The sequence below is a fragment of the Balaenoptera musculus genome, chromosome 4, assembly GCF_009873245.2.
Source record: "Balaenoptera musculus isolate JJ_BM4_2016_0621 chromosome 4, mBalMus1.pri.v3, whole genome shotgun sequence".
NCBI classification, from domain to species: domain Eukaryota; kingdom Metazoa; phylum Chordata; class Mammalia; order Artiodactyla; family Balaenopteridae; genus Balaenoptera; species Balaenoptera musculus.
In genome coordinates, this window is record NC_045788.1 from 125772913 (window position 1) to 125789990 (window position 17078).

The 17078-nt window shown below is 37.0% G+C and overlaps 1 pseudogene; it reads right to left on the reverse strand.

Moving 5' to 3' along the window:
- Positions 1–292: 292 nt before the first annotated feature.
- On the reverse strand, positions 293–906 carry LOC118894740 (annotated as a pseudogene).
- Positions 907–17078: the final 16172 nt, after the last annotated feature.

The following is a 17078-nucleotide window of genomic DNA, read 5'->3' on the forward strand; positions in this document are numbered from 1 at the left end:
CTTCTCACCCAACATCCAACACCAGAAGAGTGTTCCACCTCTTTTCTTCTACTCTCTGTGTCTTCCCTTTTTTAATATAATGAATAAATGAATGAATGACAAGTAAATAATTCCCCATATCTCCCATAGTTAACACATGTGAAGAATTGGATGTATACTTGTCCCATTTTCTCTTTTGTTAATCACATAATTTGGTTTTTTTTCGGGGGGGGATGTTTGTTTTACATTTCAATTTGAAAGCAGTCACTGTTTATTAACTGACTAGATTACAAAACGAATCAAGGTAGACACCTTAGTTCATCCTTCTAATAAGCCTGTTGATTTGATCTTTTCTGTTGCCAGCATCTCTACCTTCTACAAAATAGATGATCTTCATCATCTTCATTCTACCTCATGGGAAAGATCATTTGAAGGGCCAGCAGAAGTTGTTCGTTTCTTGAAAGCATCGTTCAACAGTATAGATCTCGTGAATCAGATCTTCCATGCAGTTGATTCCAAATTTAACAAGAGAGCCAGCAATCAATGTGTTGTCTGTCAGGGCAATTTAATGTGCAATATGTGGTTCCACAATCCTCAGCATGTTAACTGAAGCCTTGTTGATCTTCACAAAGGTACCACTGAAGATATGGCAATGATGAAGAAGCTGCAACACTTTTCAGACCTTTGGGGTCACACCATGGATACTGATCGTGATGACAAATGCCAGTATGTGTTCTGCAGGTACATGGAAGTTGCCAGCTTATCTTTCCATCCTAACCATTCTTGTGTCAGTTCTGTACATCTGCCCATATTCCTTGTGATTGGGCTTACCTTTTCATAGATAAGATTTGTCCTTGCCCTTCAAAACATCTTTTGGGCAAACTTCTTTCTCAGGTGCCTGATCTTGAGCTCTGTGAAATTCCTTCACTTTTTTAGGAGTTCAGCAGGAACCATCTTTTCTTCTCTGCACCCTCCATGGTTCCAGCTGGAAAAAAGGACTACATAATCTATTTTTAGGTTTGGGATTTTTTAAGCTTGATATTATTCACTTTACTTTGAATTTGCTTTATTAAATCTCACTGTATATTGTGAACAGTCATCCCATTTGGGACATTAATATATCCCAATATATCATTTTTCAGTGTGTGTGTGTGTGCATGTGTGTGTGTGTGTGTGTGTGTGTGTGCCTGTGCATGCACACACACATGTGCCATGATTTATTCAGTTCCCTACTCATGAACATTCAAATTGTTTATGGTTTTTTGACACTACAAACCATACTACAAATAGCATTATGTCCACATAGTCCTTTATCAGGTGTAATTTTTTTAATGTAAGGTAGAATTCAAGAACTGGAATTGCTATATAAAGTATAGTAATTTTAATTCAAATAATTGGTGCCAGGACAGTTGAGGAATTCACATTCCTACCACCAAAGTAAGGGAACGTTCACATCCCTGAGTATTTGCCAGCGATGGCTGTTATTGCTTGTTTAAAACATTTGCAAATCCAACAGGTGAAAAAAATGATTTCTCATTATTGTTCCAATTCTGCATCCCAGGCTAGGAGCAAAGATGTAAATCCCAAGCACAGAGAATTCTGCCTGAGAACCTGAAATTCTTAGTTGTACCCATTGGTAGCTCTGTCTCCACCTGATCCTGGTAGAGACCTGCATTCCTCCTTACAGAGGTCTGAGAAAGTTGGAAATAGCCAGCGTTTTCCTTAATAGTGTTTTCTTTCAGCTCAAGAGAATTATGTCAACTGTTATTACAAGGAAAGGCCATCGACATACCAGTTTAAAAAGGAAAAGGTGTGTCCACCGGCTAAAATAAATAAAAGGGCAAAACACATAGAAAGAGTTTTAAACCCCGACACTTACAATAGCACTGAGGAAGCTGGTAGGACAAAGCCAGGCTTAATGCTTGTAAACTCAGGGTACTCCTGACCTTTAACAGCCTCACTTGGGAAACTAACCATAGAACAGCCTTGAAAAGGTCTGATGGTGGCATCAATATTAAAGAGGGTTTCAAAAGTGTATTAACTGTGGTCTTTTGGCCACTCTTGATACCAACGATTTCAGAACTAATTGTGACCAATGAAAGGGTTACCAAGCATAAATTACATAATACACTGATGTATGGACACACATAATTTCATTTTACATCAAAACAGAAATTGACACAATTGCAAAACTTTAACATTTGTTTAATTTTATTTCAAAAATCTGTGAGAAAATATTCTTCAGAAGTGCCAAGTGATTCAACTCCAATTAAAAACAGTCCTATCAAGAACAGTATGGAGGTTCCTTAAAAAACTAAAAAAAGAGTTACCATATGATCCAGCAGTCCCACTCCTGGGCATATATCCAGACAAAACTCAAATTTGAAAAGATACCTGCACTTCAATGTTCACAGCAGCACTATTTACAGTAGCCAAGACTTGGAAGCAACCTAAATGTCCATCGACGGATGAATGGATATAGAAGATGTGGAACATATATACAGTGGAATATTACTCAGCCATAAAAAGAATGAAATGATGCCATTTGTGGCAACATGGATGGACTTAGAGATTATCATACTATGTGAAGTAAATCAGAAAAAGACAAATATCATGATATGACCTATATGTAGAACCTCAAAAATGATACAAATGAACTTACTTACAATACAGAAATAGACTCACAGACATAGAAAACAAACTTATGGTTACCAAAGGGGAAAGGAGAGGGAAGGGGTAAATTAGGAATCTGGGATTAACAGATACACACTACTATATATAAAATAGGTAACCAACAAGGACCTACTGAATAGCAGAAGGAACTGTATTCAATGTCTTGTAATAACCTATAATGGAAAAGAGTCTGAAAAAGAACTGAATCACTTTGCTGTACACCAAAATATTGTAAATCAACTATCCCTCAATTTAAAAATCAGTCCTATCCGTTGATGGGGAAATGAATTAACTTTTCAAGGATGTGAAAATGATCTAAGCATTCTAAATCATACTAATCATATATCGAGGAAGAGAAAAGATTGAAGAGAAATGATGCCACAAGGATAGCCTTTGCCACAGTCACTGAAACAAGCAAAACTTCTGGCACAAAATCCTAAGGCAGCTCAGAAATAAAATGCTCTACCTAAAACATAATATAGGTTTCTTGTGGCTCAATGGGCAATACATGCTATATCAGAGGTCAGAGCAGAAATAAATGGACTGCTACTATGTAAAAATATATATATCATGAATTAAGATATACTGATGGGAAATATAGTATAGAGAGAAATTTTTTGCTGAATTAGCATGTGCACATTTCTATTTGCTTCTCACATGGTATTATGATGTTTGTGGGTATGTACGTCAATCTCACCCATTAGACTGTAAACTTCTAGGCAGAAGACTCTTGTTCACCTTTATAACACTCCAGGTCTAGCACAGTGTCAGGTACAGAGTACATGCTCTGTAAATGTTGCTTGTAGAAACTGAAACATTGTGCAGGATACTAAACCACTGGGAATATTGATATCATTAGGTCTGATGCTATATCGGTACTATGGACTGAATTGTGTCTCCCCCAAATTCATATGTTGAAGCCCTAACCCCCATTGTGATTGTATTTGGAGATGGGCTTTAGGGAGGTAATTAAGGTTAAATGAGTTCATACAAGTAGAGTCCTGATCCAATAGGATTGGTGGCTTTATAAGAAGAGGAAAATAGAGAGATCGCTCCAAATAAACACACCAAGGAAAGTTATGTGAGCACACATCTACAAGCCCTCTTGCCAAAACAGAGCTGACCCACATTTTGATCTTGGACTTCTAGTTTCCAAACTGTGCAAAAATAAATTTCTGTTGTTTAAGCCACCCACTCTATTGCATTTTGTTCGGACAACCAATAACCCAAACTTCTGATGTTTTTCATTGATTTTATGAGAATAAAGAAAACCAAAGAAAAATGGCTTTTTAAGTCATTGTAACTATCATCCAAGAAAGAAGTTTTGCACAATATTTGACATGCATGAATTGAAGAGTGACCCAAAAGCTTGAGAATACTTTGTAACAAAGTACAGAAGAGAAGATAAATTAAAATATGAGTTAGTGTAAAGTAAACACAAAAAGATTTTGTTCTATATGGGAACTTTTATTCAGCCTGCATCTCATTTGACAGAAGACTCTTTGATTAAGTTTGATTAACCTTGAGGAAGTTTGAAAATCATTTTGACCAAATGCAAATGCTCCATTCTTTTCTTAGATTTCATCAAGAATTGGTAACCAATTGCATAAGTGTTACTTTTAAAATATAACCCCAATGCATTTTCTAAATTGGAGAAAGGAAACCCTTCAGCCTATTTTAGAAAGCATAAGATCTACAGAAAAAGAAATATTTATTTCTCATATTTGTCTCATGATATTACATGTATTTATGTAAAGTTGATCATCAGAAATTTGCAAATCAAAATTAGTAAGATAACAATGTGCAGCTTCACCCTCATTAGGGACTCCTTGAATGAAAGTTGCCTTTATGAAGTAAAGGGATTAACTGAGAAATTTGACACATGCTTTACGCATTTACCATTCTTGTGCTCAATAACATACTAATGTAGATTTAGAAATCCAGATCTAGTTTATTTTTTATTTTTTTATTTTTTGGGTAAGCAAAATAATACCTTTATTTTTTTCGGTTTTATTTTATTTTTTTTAACATCTTTATTGGAGTATAATAGCTTTACAATGGTGTGTTAGTTTCTGCTTTATAACAAAATGAATCAGTTATACATATACATATGTCCCCATATCTCTTCCGTCTTGCATCTCCCTCCCTCCCACCCTCCCTATCCCACCGCTCTAGGTAGTTTACTTTCACACTTTAGCAACTTTTTTTTTTTTTTAATAGAGGAGGAAGGAACATTTCCCACTTCATTTTTATTTATTTATTTATTTATTTATTTATTTATTTTGGCTGTGTTGGGTCTTCATTTCTGTGCGAGGGCTTTCTCCAGTTGCGGCAAGCGGGGGCCACTCTTCATCTCAGTGCGCGGGTCTCTCACTATCGCGGCCTCTCTAGTTGTGGAGCACAGGCTCCAGACGCGCAGGCTCAGTAGTTGTGGCTCACGGGCCCAGTCGCTCCGCGGCATGTGGGATCTTCCCAGACCAGGGCTCAAACCCGTGTCCCCTGCATTGGCAGGCAGATTCTCAACCACTGCACCACCAGGGAAGCCCTAGCAACTTTTAAAGCAGTAAATGGAAGGATGTTCTAAGTCATGATCACGAAGATGCTTGACATCTTCATAAGAATGCAAGCAACTGAAGAAGGACAGTGGTTTGGTTCTTCTGAAGATAACTTTTTCTTTGGTTTGTTTTGCTTTTTTTCCTTCAAAATTTGGATCTGCCTCAGTCAGTTGATGGCCTGAACACACCTAGGCTACCATATTTGTCATCACCATCTCTCCAACAACTTTAAGAATGGTCATAGTAGTATGTGAACTGTTGCAAACTAAAGCTCAAAAATGTATTCTCTTATACTTTCTATGCCTTTTTATTGAGAATTATGAGCCTCATGAATTGAATTTGTTATTTTTTCCTTTGGCAAAAACTTTGAAAGTAAAATTCTGAGTTTTATTTTTCATTATATCATTTTACTCTAAAATATATGTTCGAATAAATCTTCCATGCTGTGTAGTATTGCACCATGCAGAGAACATTTGTAACTAGGTCAACATACACAGTTTCTAGGCACCACCAAGGAAATCACTTTGTTCTACTCATATTACAATATTACCAGAGTAACAGGATGAAAATGACTCATGGGGTTCTTTGTTGGGGTGCTCAGTGCTGCAAGTGGTGCTAAGTTGAGGGCTCAGAAGACTGATGCAGTTGTGGATGTCTCTTTGAGAGGGCATAAGTGACTCTCTTCCAAAACACAAAAGCATCAACTAGGACAATGTGTTGGACCGAGAGAAAAGAAAACGTGGAAAGCTTAGAAGAAAAGACCTAAGCCCTCTCTTCCTCCCTGAGGACGCACGCACAGGCTGATTATCTTCCATGAGTCTTAGAAGAAGCACAGGAAGCTGGTCCCCACAACACCTTGTCCTACGTGATCTAGAAGAATAAAGGAATTACCAGTTGCTGCCTCTCAGGGCTAGAGCCACCAGAGTGAGAATAACAGGAAGACATCTGGAAGAGACACGTGGATATGAAAAGGAAGACTCTTCCTCTCTGCTCTCTGCTTCATATACAAGCTATCGATGCAGTGATGACATTGTTTTATTTATTCAGTCAGTACAGATTATTGCTTCCTGTGGATGAGATGCTAGAAAAGGATACAACCTGAACAAGCACGTAGGACTCCTGTCCCTACACAGCTTACTATCTAATGAGGAGCTAGATTCCACGCTCACTTGCCTTTTTCTCCTTTTTTCCCGCCTCCTTTGCCAGTTCTTCCTTATCTCCTGACATCTAGATTCTGGAGTGCTCCAGAGCTCAGTCCCTGATCGCTTCTCTTTCATCTACACTTTTCCTGTAGTTGGTCTCATCCAGTCTCAGGGCTGTAAGTACTATCCACACACTAATGACTCCTAAATTTACATCCCCAATCAGAATCTCTCCTCTGAATTCCAAATGCCTGCCCAACAAATCCACTTGGAAGGCAATTCAAACAAAATGACTAAAACCCAACTCCTGATAACTAGCTATCTTCCCCTCTCCCACAAACTCCAGACCTGTCCCTCTCCAGTCTTTCCCATCATATATAGTGGCAACTCCATCCTTTTAGTTATCAACCAAACACTTCAGGCATCCTCCTTGATGTCTTTCCTTCTTTTAAACTCTACACAAAATCTGTCAGCAAATTCTATTTGCTGTATCTTCAGAACATATCCAGAATCTGGTTGTTTATCACACAACAACCCAGTCCAAGACAAAATTATTTTTGCCTGTATTATTACAGTCACCCCCTAACTGCCTTCCCTGTTTTATATGTTTGTCCAGATTCAGCGTATTCTCCAAACTGCAGAGATAGAGATTCTATTAAAATATAATCTAATTCCTCTACTCACAACTTTCAATGTCTCCCCAGGTCACTCAGAATAAAAGTTAAATGTCCTTACTGTGATATATGGGGACCTATGTGATCTGATCCACATTTCTTCTCTGACTACATCTCCCCCTACTTTTTCATTCCACCTTAACTCAGTTGGCTTCATCACTATTCTTTCAACAAAGCAGGCAAGTCCCTTGTTCAGGGAGGGCTTTGTGCTTAATGTTGCCTCTGCCTGAAATGCTTTTTCCCCCAATAATCCAAATGATCTCAAGAAGCCATGGAGTGCACAGTTAAAAGTTTAAAATTTGCATTTCTTTTAAAATGGGAGAATGCAGATTGACATATACACACTACTATATATAAAATAGATAACTAATAAATACCTCTGGTATAGCACAGGGAACTCTACTCAATACTCTGTAATGGCCTATATGGGAAAAGAATCTAAAAAAGAGTGGATATATGTATATGTATAACTGATTCACTTTGCTGGACACCTGGAACTAACACAACATTGTAAATCAACTATACCCCCAAAAATAAAAATAAAATAAAATAAAATGTTAGAACGCAGACTACACATTATTTTGTACTGACCTCAAGCCCAATTTGGTTATATTAGCAAGATCCTCATATACAAATACTTTACAGACACTTTAATTCTTGCTCTAAGTATGTTTGTCCACTCAGAGAAGCCTAATTATATCCATCAACACCATATACTTGACACTCATTTTTGTCAGATCCCAATTTTAACATAAACCACGGTTTAACGTAAATCATAGTTAATACAGCCTGACTAATGGCATTAATTATTCCACAAATGCCATAGCTGAACTTGAAAATTTGAACAAGAAAGGATAATTTTCTTGCCTTTAAAATTCTGTCAAGATGGCAGATTTGTTCACATATTTTTCTCTAATACTTTACAAACCCTGCTGATAAAAAAGTATAAAAAGGAGTAAAGTCATTACAGAGAAGACAATGTGGTAAAGAAATGGTTGGGAGGGTGTTTTGCCAACAAACAAGAAATATTAACATATTTCTGAAAGATCAAAAATGAATGGGACTGGGTTGATGAATAAAACAAGCCAGGAAAGTCTTGAATAAACTGCTCAGTAACTACAAAGTGAAAAGCCAGTCATATGGATAAGACATCTTATATCATGCTTTTCCCAAGATAGTCTTTAATCCTAAAAAGATTTTGTTAAGTGAAAGAAGTCACAACCTATCATATGATTCCATTCATATGAAATGTCCAGAATACTAAAACATAGGCATAGAAAATAAACTAGTGCTTGTCAGGGGCTGGGGGAGGGAGCAAATGGGGAGTGAATGCTAATGGGTATGGCTTTCTTTTGAGGGTGATGAAAATGTTCTGGAATTGGATAGTGGTGATGGGTGCACAATTCTGTGAATATACGAAAAACCACTTAACTATATACTTACGAGGGTGAATTTTATGGTATGTGAATTATAGCTCAATAAAGTTTTTATTTAAATAAATGTAAAGGTTAATAAATATTAAAAGCATTTATATAAATAACTATTAAAAGGCAAGAAATGGTAAGACAGACACACACCAAAAAATCCTCATCAGGATTCAGAAAAAAGGATCATCACTTTCAACTGGGATTGTTATGGGGTCCTAGGAAAGATATAGCAATAAAGCTGAACACTAAGAGTTGGATGGTATTGGGATTTTTTTTTTAATGAGAAGACAAGGTAAGAAAAGAAAACACCAATGAAGGAGGAAAATGTATAAACGAAGGCCCAAAGGTGGGAAATGGCGAAGAGGAAAAATTGTAAAAATCCCATGGAGTTGTAAATGAAGTGTAGATGAGGACAAGTTAATTATTTGTCGATTATTCTTTAGACCAGGGTTTTTCAACCTTGACATTTTGAGCCAGATCATTTTTTTCTATAGGGAGCTGTCCTGTGCACTGTAGGATGTTTAACAGCACTCCTGGCACCCCCTGCCCTAGTTATGGCAGTCAAATATGGCCACAAGTATTGCCAAATGATCCCGAGCGGGGGTTGGGGGTGGGGTGAAGTAAGCAGCACCAGCTGAGAACTGCTGCTTTAACAAAAGAGAGTCATTGATGATTTGAACTGGAGGATGACATTATAAAAACTAAATTCAAGAAAGATTAAACTGGCAAGACTTCAAAAGCTAACCGGGTAGAGTAGGTGGGAGAGAAAAGCTAACATATTTTTGCAACGTTCCTAGTCAAAGATAATAGGGTTCTGAAATATAAAAGAGCTCACGGAATCGGAAGTGAGCGATTAAATGATATTTAATTTGTGGAGGGAGACAGACACTCATTATGGGTATACACTCAGACAGGCTTATTAACATTTGATGTCTTGACAAGAGACAGGAACAATGGGAATCAAAGGTGAGCTTGATATGTTGAGCCTAAATGACAAGGTAGTAGTTGTACTGAAAATGGGAAACTGTGATAGACACAGATTTAACAAGGAAGACAAGAAGTTCCTTTCTTTGAATTGCTAAATAGAATGTGCTAGAAGGATATCCAGACAGAAATGTCAAGCCAGAAATTGGATAATTGAGACTGAACTTTGGAGGAAAATTCAGGAGTATAAACATGGATTTGGAAGCCGTTTACACAGAAAGTAAAGTTGAAGCCATGGAATTATATTGTCCAGGAGGAGAGCTCAAAACAGAGAGAAAAGGAAGCAACAAGGAGTAGATGTTCCTTGGACTCCCATATCTAAGTGGATATCACACGTGAAAAAAGTAAAGAGAGTAGTTGGAGGAGTAGCATAAGAACAAGATAAGAACATGTCTGAAGCAACACAAAGGAGAGATTTCGGCAAAGAAAGGATGGGTGGGTGGATTTGGTTAATGGTGTCAATTAATACTGAAGGTTAAAGAATATGACAACTGAAAAAAATGGCTGGATTCAGGGAACAGTAAGTTGTTGGGGGTTGTGAAGGATGCTGTGTAAACCTGATGGGGACAGAAAACGAATTAGGACAAATTTAAAACCACATCACTGCTGATGAGGTGGATATTTAAGAAATTCATTGGTAAAGGGAAAAAAGAAATAGAGGGATTGGGTTTCTCAGACAGAAGTGAATCATATTTGTAAGTGATGGTGAAATTAAATGAGTGATTGAAAATGTAAGAAGGCTCGATAGAGGCAAAAAAAAGTGATACTTAATGGAGCATAGCTCCAGAGGAGATGAGAAAGTTTGGAATTAAAAGCACAAGTGTTTGACATATACACACTACTATATATATAATAGATAACTAATAAGGACCTACTGTAGAGCACAGGGAACTCTTCTCAATACTCTGTAATGACCTATATAGGAAAAGAATCTAAAAAAAAGTGGATATATGTATATGTATAACCGATTCACTTTGCTGTACAGCAGAGACTAACAAAACATTGTAAATTAACTATACTCCAATAAAATTTTTTTTTAAAAAAGCACAAGTGTTTGATTTTGTAAAAGAGGAATGTATCATTCTCTAAAATGGGGGAAAAAAAAGGAATAAGATAATACAGTTTTGTAACATGATAAATTTGAGGATGATTCTCTAAACAATATTTTATATGTAGTTTAATCTAAAAAATATTTACATAGAGAAGAGTTTTTTAAATGAAACAGTTGGTCATGATTTTTCTCTTCACTGTAACACTTGGAAAGAGGAATCCCTTCCACCAGTCTTGGAGCCAGGTGTCCACAGACTGAAGCCAGATTTTTATGGTGTACTTTATTACTTTGTTCCAACTAAATTCCCAGAACATCAGCACATGCTCAGTTAAATATGATATGAAAGCACATTGAAATACAGAAATGTTATTTTGGGTTATACATGGATTTGGTCTATTTATACCTCCATGCTGCCCAATGATGGTAACTAATCATGTTATTATAGTAAAATATCTTCTATTACAACTTACCCTGCAAATACCCAAGGCTTGGCATAGAGAGAAAAGAGGGGGGGAAAAAAAGCAGAAATGTTGTGCAATCTGGGTTTCATTTCTTAAATTCTCTGAGAAAAGCTGACTATTTCTCCCATTCCCTTTCATTCAGCTTTCCCTTATGTACCGGCACAAGAATAAAAGAAGAGAATCCTATATTGTGAGACAATTAATACAAAATGTCAATGAATCATAATGGTAATTATGTAAATTAGGCAAGACTTTGATACCCCCAACTAAATGAGAGGAAAGCACTAGTATTCTTTTTGCTTTGTTAGATTATTAACTTTTTGTTCTTTAATTTGTATTATATGAAACTACTACAATTCCCAAAAAAAATGAAGCTTAATTAGTCTTCACAAATAAGATATTTCCTCCAACAAAGATACATCAAAACAAAAAATCAGAGTGTGAACAAATAGATGTATCAAGATTGGTAAAATACTGAGCATTGTTGAAGTTGGTGATGGGCACATGGATTTCTCTTGACTCTCACTCTATTTTTGAGTATGTTTGAATATGTTCATTTATAAGTAAACAATATAAGTAATAAATAATTCTTATTACAGATGTTTGTGAACACTCTCCCTTAGTTTCAAAAGATAAAAACATCATATTCCTGCTCTAGAATTAAGGAATGCAGTAGGCAAGCCAAATAGTGGAGGCCCTTGTATGGTGTGGTAGGCAGAATGGGCCCCCAAATATCCACACCCTAACCCCTGGAACCAATAAATATATTACCATAATGTGATGGTTATTTTCATGTGTCACCTTTGACTGGCCATGCAGTGCCCAGATTAAACATTATTTCTGTGTCTCTGAGGGTATTCCTGGATGAGATTAGCATTTGAATAGATGGACTCAGTAAAGTACAATAGATTCCCCTCCTCAGTATGGTTGGGCATCATCTAATCCGTTGAGGACCGGGATAAAACAAAAGGCAAAGGAGGAATTTGCTCCCTTTTTCTGCCTCACTGATTGATGCAGTAGGACTAGGATTTATACCATCAGCTTCCCTGGTTCTAAGGACTTTGGCTTAGATAGACAGACAGATGATAGATAGATGGATAGATAGATAGATCTATATATATGCACAGATATAGATATAGATATATAGATATATATCTCCCATTGCTGGTTTCTCTGGAGGATACTGACTAATACACCTTACATGGCAAAAGGGGCTTTGCAAGTATAATTAAGTTTACAGACCTAAAACAGGGAGATTATCCTGGCTTGTCCTATGTAAGTGAGTCCAATCTAATTACATGAGTCCTTAAGAGCAGAGAAATTTCTGGAGGCAGAAGAGATGCAGCAGGAGCATTCAGAGAGATTCAAAGCATGAAGAAGACTTAACAGGACATCGCTGCCTTGAAGATGGAGGGTCAACATGATGAGGAATTCAGGCGGATTTAAGGAGCTGAGAGAGGCTCGTGGCTGACAGCCAGCAAGGAAACAGAGACCTCAGCCCTGCAGCCCAAATAACTGAATTCTGTCAACAGCCTGGACCAGCTTGGAAACCGACTCGCCCTCAGAGCCTCCAAATAAGAGTCCAGCTTGCCAACAACTTGATCTCAGCCTGCGAAACCCGGGCCAGAGGAACCAGCTGAGCTCACCAGACTCCTGACCTAACAGAATTGTGGGATCATAAATTAGTGTTGTGTTAAGTGGCTAAATTTGCAATAATTTTAAGGTTGTAATAAGTAACAAATACATCCTACTTAACATAAAAAAGACCCGATAGCTAACAACATTTTAAAAGACTTATTCCAAGTACAAATAAAGAAAGAGAAATAATTTTAATGTTTACTAGTTATGTGGGAAAATGTATAAAAGAAATTGTGGTTGAGAAGTGCATTGCGTCATGTGTGATGAGCTCCTGATGGTCATATAAATTGGTCCAAAGTTTTGGGAAAGTAATTGGTGATATGTTTAAGAAGTCAGGATAATATGTTTGACCTTTGACCTAAAATTCCACATCTATTTTTTAGGAAATAATTCCACTAGTATTTCTTAACTTGGATCCAGTAATTCTACCTCTTTATACTAAGAAAGTAATTTTAGATGTATTTTATAAGAAAATAAATATTAAATATGAAGAAAAATTAACCTATAAAGATTATGGTCATGTAGATATTATAGCATGTAATAGAAAAATTGGTAATAATATAAAGATCCAACAAAAGGGATTGGTTAAGTTAGGGTACACCCACATAATGAAAGGCTGTAAATTCAGTTAAAATCATGTGGTAATATGTACTTATTGACATGTAAACATATTTTAAGGGAAAAAAAATCAGGTAACAAAAATAGCAATACATTAAAGTATCTGAAAGTATATGCACCAATATTACGTTCTTTCTGCTGGTCTGCATCTTTTGATTTTTTTCTTTTATGATTACAGGTTTGGTAATAAACTAACAAAAGAAATTTAATTTTTAATAAGGTTCACATTTCCATGCTCGTATATCAATTTCCAGAAAGTTATCTACTCAGGACAAAAAGGATTATATATATTCAAGACAAAAGACAAAATATTTCTTCTTTATTTGGAGCAAAAAATTAAGACAAGAATGTCCTCCTATTTCTCAGATGATTGCAGCTGTTATATAAGAAAATGTATCACTAGTTTTATCACATCCAAAATAACCTCTACTATCATTACAGCCTTTCCTTCTGTTTAAAATATGCACCAAATTTCATTGGTCAGACTCATTCATCTAAATGCAAAGTTTACACAGTTTAAGAGCTTTCATTGAACTTAGACTAAAATAAGAAATGCTCTCCTGCACCCAATCCCCATCTCTTCCTGCACCATCACAGAAACTGTACCTGAAAGTTTTGTGTCCAAACATTGGCTGGAGGACAAAATATGATTTTATTGATTCTGAATATATCAAAGATTGTGGTAAAATTTGGCTTTCAAGAGAGAAAGGAACTGAAAAATTAGTTATTGGAGATAAGTACCTATCTGAAACAAAACTGAAATACACATATAAGAAGATTTCTCTCAATTTCAACCTTCAGTTCTTGTATTGACTGGCCTAGGATGACATTTGAAATCAAAAGATGATATTTGTAATATGTTGTGTATTGTTGCTAAGTCCCTAATTTCTATTAAAGCATGGAAGCAAAAATTGGGGTTGAGTCTAAATTTTTTTTTTAAGTCCAATTCTGTTTAGCCCAGTGAGTGGTATGCTGGAGAGTTGATTATGCACATGTTCAAGTTGATGTCTTGAAACCAGTAATGCTACAATCAGGATTTTCTTTGTTTTTTTTCTTGGAGATCCGGGTAAGGTAGCAAGCATCACAGTTTATGCAGTCACTTGGACCCTTGGCTTTTAGTCTCCATAGTACCCTTGGTCACCTGAGAATCACGGATGTCAGCAACATCTATTGCATCCCACTGACTTTGTAGTACCAAGGGGGCTGCAAAGACAGTACTCCTTGGCTAGTACTTCTAGACCCTGCTTAGGATGCAAAGATATATCAGGTGGATGAAGAATCACGTAACCACAGAAACCAGTGGTGCAGAACATGTGTGCAGGAGTATACTTCAGTACTAGTACAAACAGACAAAAATGTTATTTGGATACACCAGGGTCTGTCAATCTTTATTTCTAATTGGACCAAATTCTTAATATTATCTTATTAAATAACATTGAAAGCAGTGTTATGGATGGACTGGAAAACAGGCAAACAGGAGGCAAATAAAAAGTAATAGCATTGTCAGAGATGTCTTTATTCACTTGATCCTAAGCCAATTCAGCATGTGGCCAATGTGCAATTATTCCAAAAATAATATATATTTCTCAGATTTCCTCATTTCCTTCTTCATCCCTCCTATTCTTTAATGCTTGGGTATTTTAAACTGTTATGTGTTATCCGTCAACTTAATATTACATTTGGGAATTACCTATGGATTTTATACAAATGGGATGCTCCTCTCTATTTCAAGCTAGCAATTGCTCAACATAAATATACACCAGAGTGAAAAGGGAGAAAAGCACTAGGTTTTTTGTGTGTATGATCACAGATTTTTCTGGTGCAGAATTTCAAGTATAAGGAACCAAGTAAAGCGTTTCTGTAGATAGAAACAGATCTATTAATCCAACATGTTTATTGAGCAAATAGTATACATGAGACAACGCTTGTTGCTGTACTGAGTCAAAACATGGAAGGTAGTCCCAACCCTGAAGGAGATGAATAGATGATATTTTATTTATTTATTTATTTATTTTGGGCTGTGTTGGGTCTTCGTTGCTGCCCGTGGGCTTCAGTAGTTGTGTCATGTGGGCTCAGTAGTGTGGCGCATGGGCTTAGATGTTCCATGGTATGTGGGATCTTCCCAGACCAGGGCTCCAACCCGTGTCCCCTGCACTGGCAAGTGGATTCTTAACCACTGCACCACCAGGGAAGCCCTAGATGATACTTTATATCGACCATGTGTAAGACAAGCAAAATGGAAGTGAAGGCAAAAAAAAAAAAAAAAAAGCAAGCAAACAAAAAATACATTTACAGAGGAAGTCAGATTTAAACTAGACCTAGGAGGATGGGGAGGTTTTTCATATAGTGGTTTTGAGCCACAGGTGCCTGTCTTAACATAGTAACACATCTGATGAACATTGTTCACATCAATATATACCCAATATTAACTTGCAAACCACCTGGTCCACTAATAAATAACCAATTATGTATCATTCTTTTCTCACACTTATTTAGAGCAGTAATTCTCTAGCTGAGCATGCATCAGAATCTCTTGAAAAGCTTGTTGGAACACAAATTTCTGCTCCTCCCACAATGCTTCTGATTTAGTGAGTTTGGGGTAGAACCCAAGCACTTCAGTTCACAGGTGATGCTGATATTGCTGGTCCAACAACCACAATTTGGGAGCCATTCATTTAAAGCACCTGCTTTGCTGCTTTATAGCACCTAGAATGGAACCCTGGCTTGAAAACATGCTAGCTGATCTTCAGAAAAGTCTCAACCTCTCAGGATATCATTTTACCATTTATAAAGGTAATAACAATGCCTATCTTGTAAGCCTGTTCTGAGAATTAAATTGAGTTATGCATATAATCCAGAGCTTGATATAATAAGTGCCCTGAACTGATATTACTACTTCCCCTAGTAGTAATCATTCCCCAATGATTACTACTAGGGGAAGCTAGTGGGTGAGGGTATGCCAAGTGTTATGGACTGAATATTTGTGCCCCCCACCAAATTTATATTAAGGCCCTAAAGCCTAATGTGATGGTATTTGGAGGTGGGGCCTTTGGGAGGTAATTAGGTTTAGATGAGATCATGAGGGTGGTGTCCTCATGATGGGATTAGTGCCCTTATAATAAGGAGAAGAGAAACCAGGGCTCTCTCTCTCCCCCATCCCTCTACTTCTCTTCTCCCCATCTCCACTCTCCTTAATAGCACACACTAAGGAAAGGCCATGTGAGCACCCAGCTAGAAGGTGGTTGTCTACAAGCCAGGAAGCAGGTCCTCACCAGACCCTGAATCTGCCAGCAACTTGATCTTGGACTTCCCAGCCTCGGTAACTGTGAGAAATAAATTTCTGTCATTTATGGGCTTGTTACAGCAGCCTGAGTAGACTAAGACACCAAGGAAACAGTGTGACAGAGTTGGAAATGGATCATTTGTGTTCAGAAAATGGCAAGCAGTTAAGACACGCTAGGATGGAACATTCATATTGGGGAAAGGAGAAACATATCAGAGGACCTGAATGAGGATTGAGAACCCTGGAGTTCCTTGAGTGCCATGCCTCTTTCTTCCTAATTGTCTAATGTTTCTGGCAGTTATTGGCCTCTATTTTCACTTGAAATGCCCACTATTTCTAGAAGAGCAACAGGAGTACTCAAATAACTAACCAGCAATCATAAGTGGAGATGACTTTAGCCGCTCATTCAGAGCATGTCCTAAATATAATTGAGCAAAGAAGAGCTCAATATTCCCAAGGCAGAAGAGAAGTGAAAATTCTACATCCAAGAACTCTATTAATATTCCAAGAGAACACTCACAATGACGTTTTGCAGAGAACTTTATTATAAAGATGCACTTAAGCATCCTTTTCATTAACCTCAGACTGCAAGC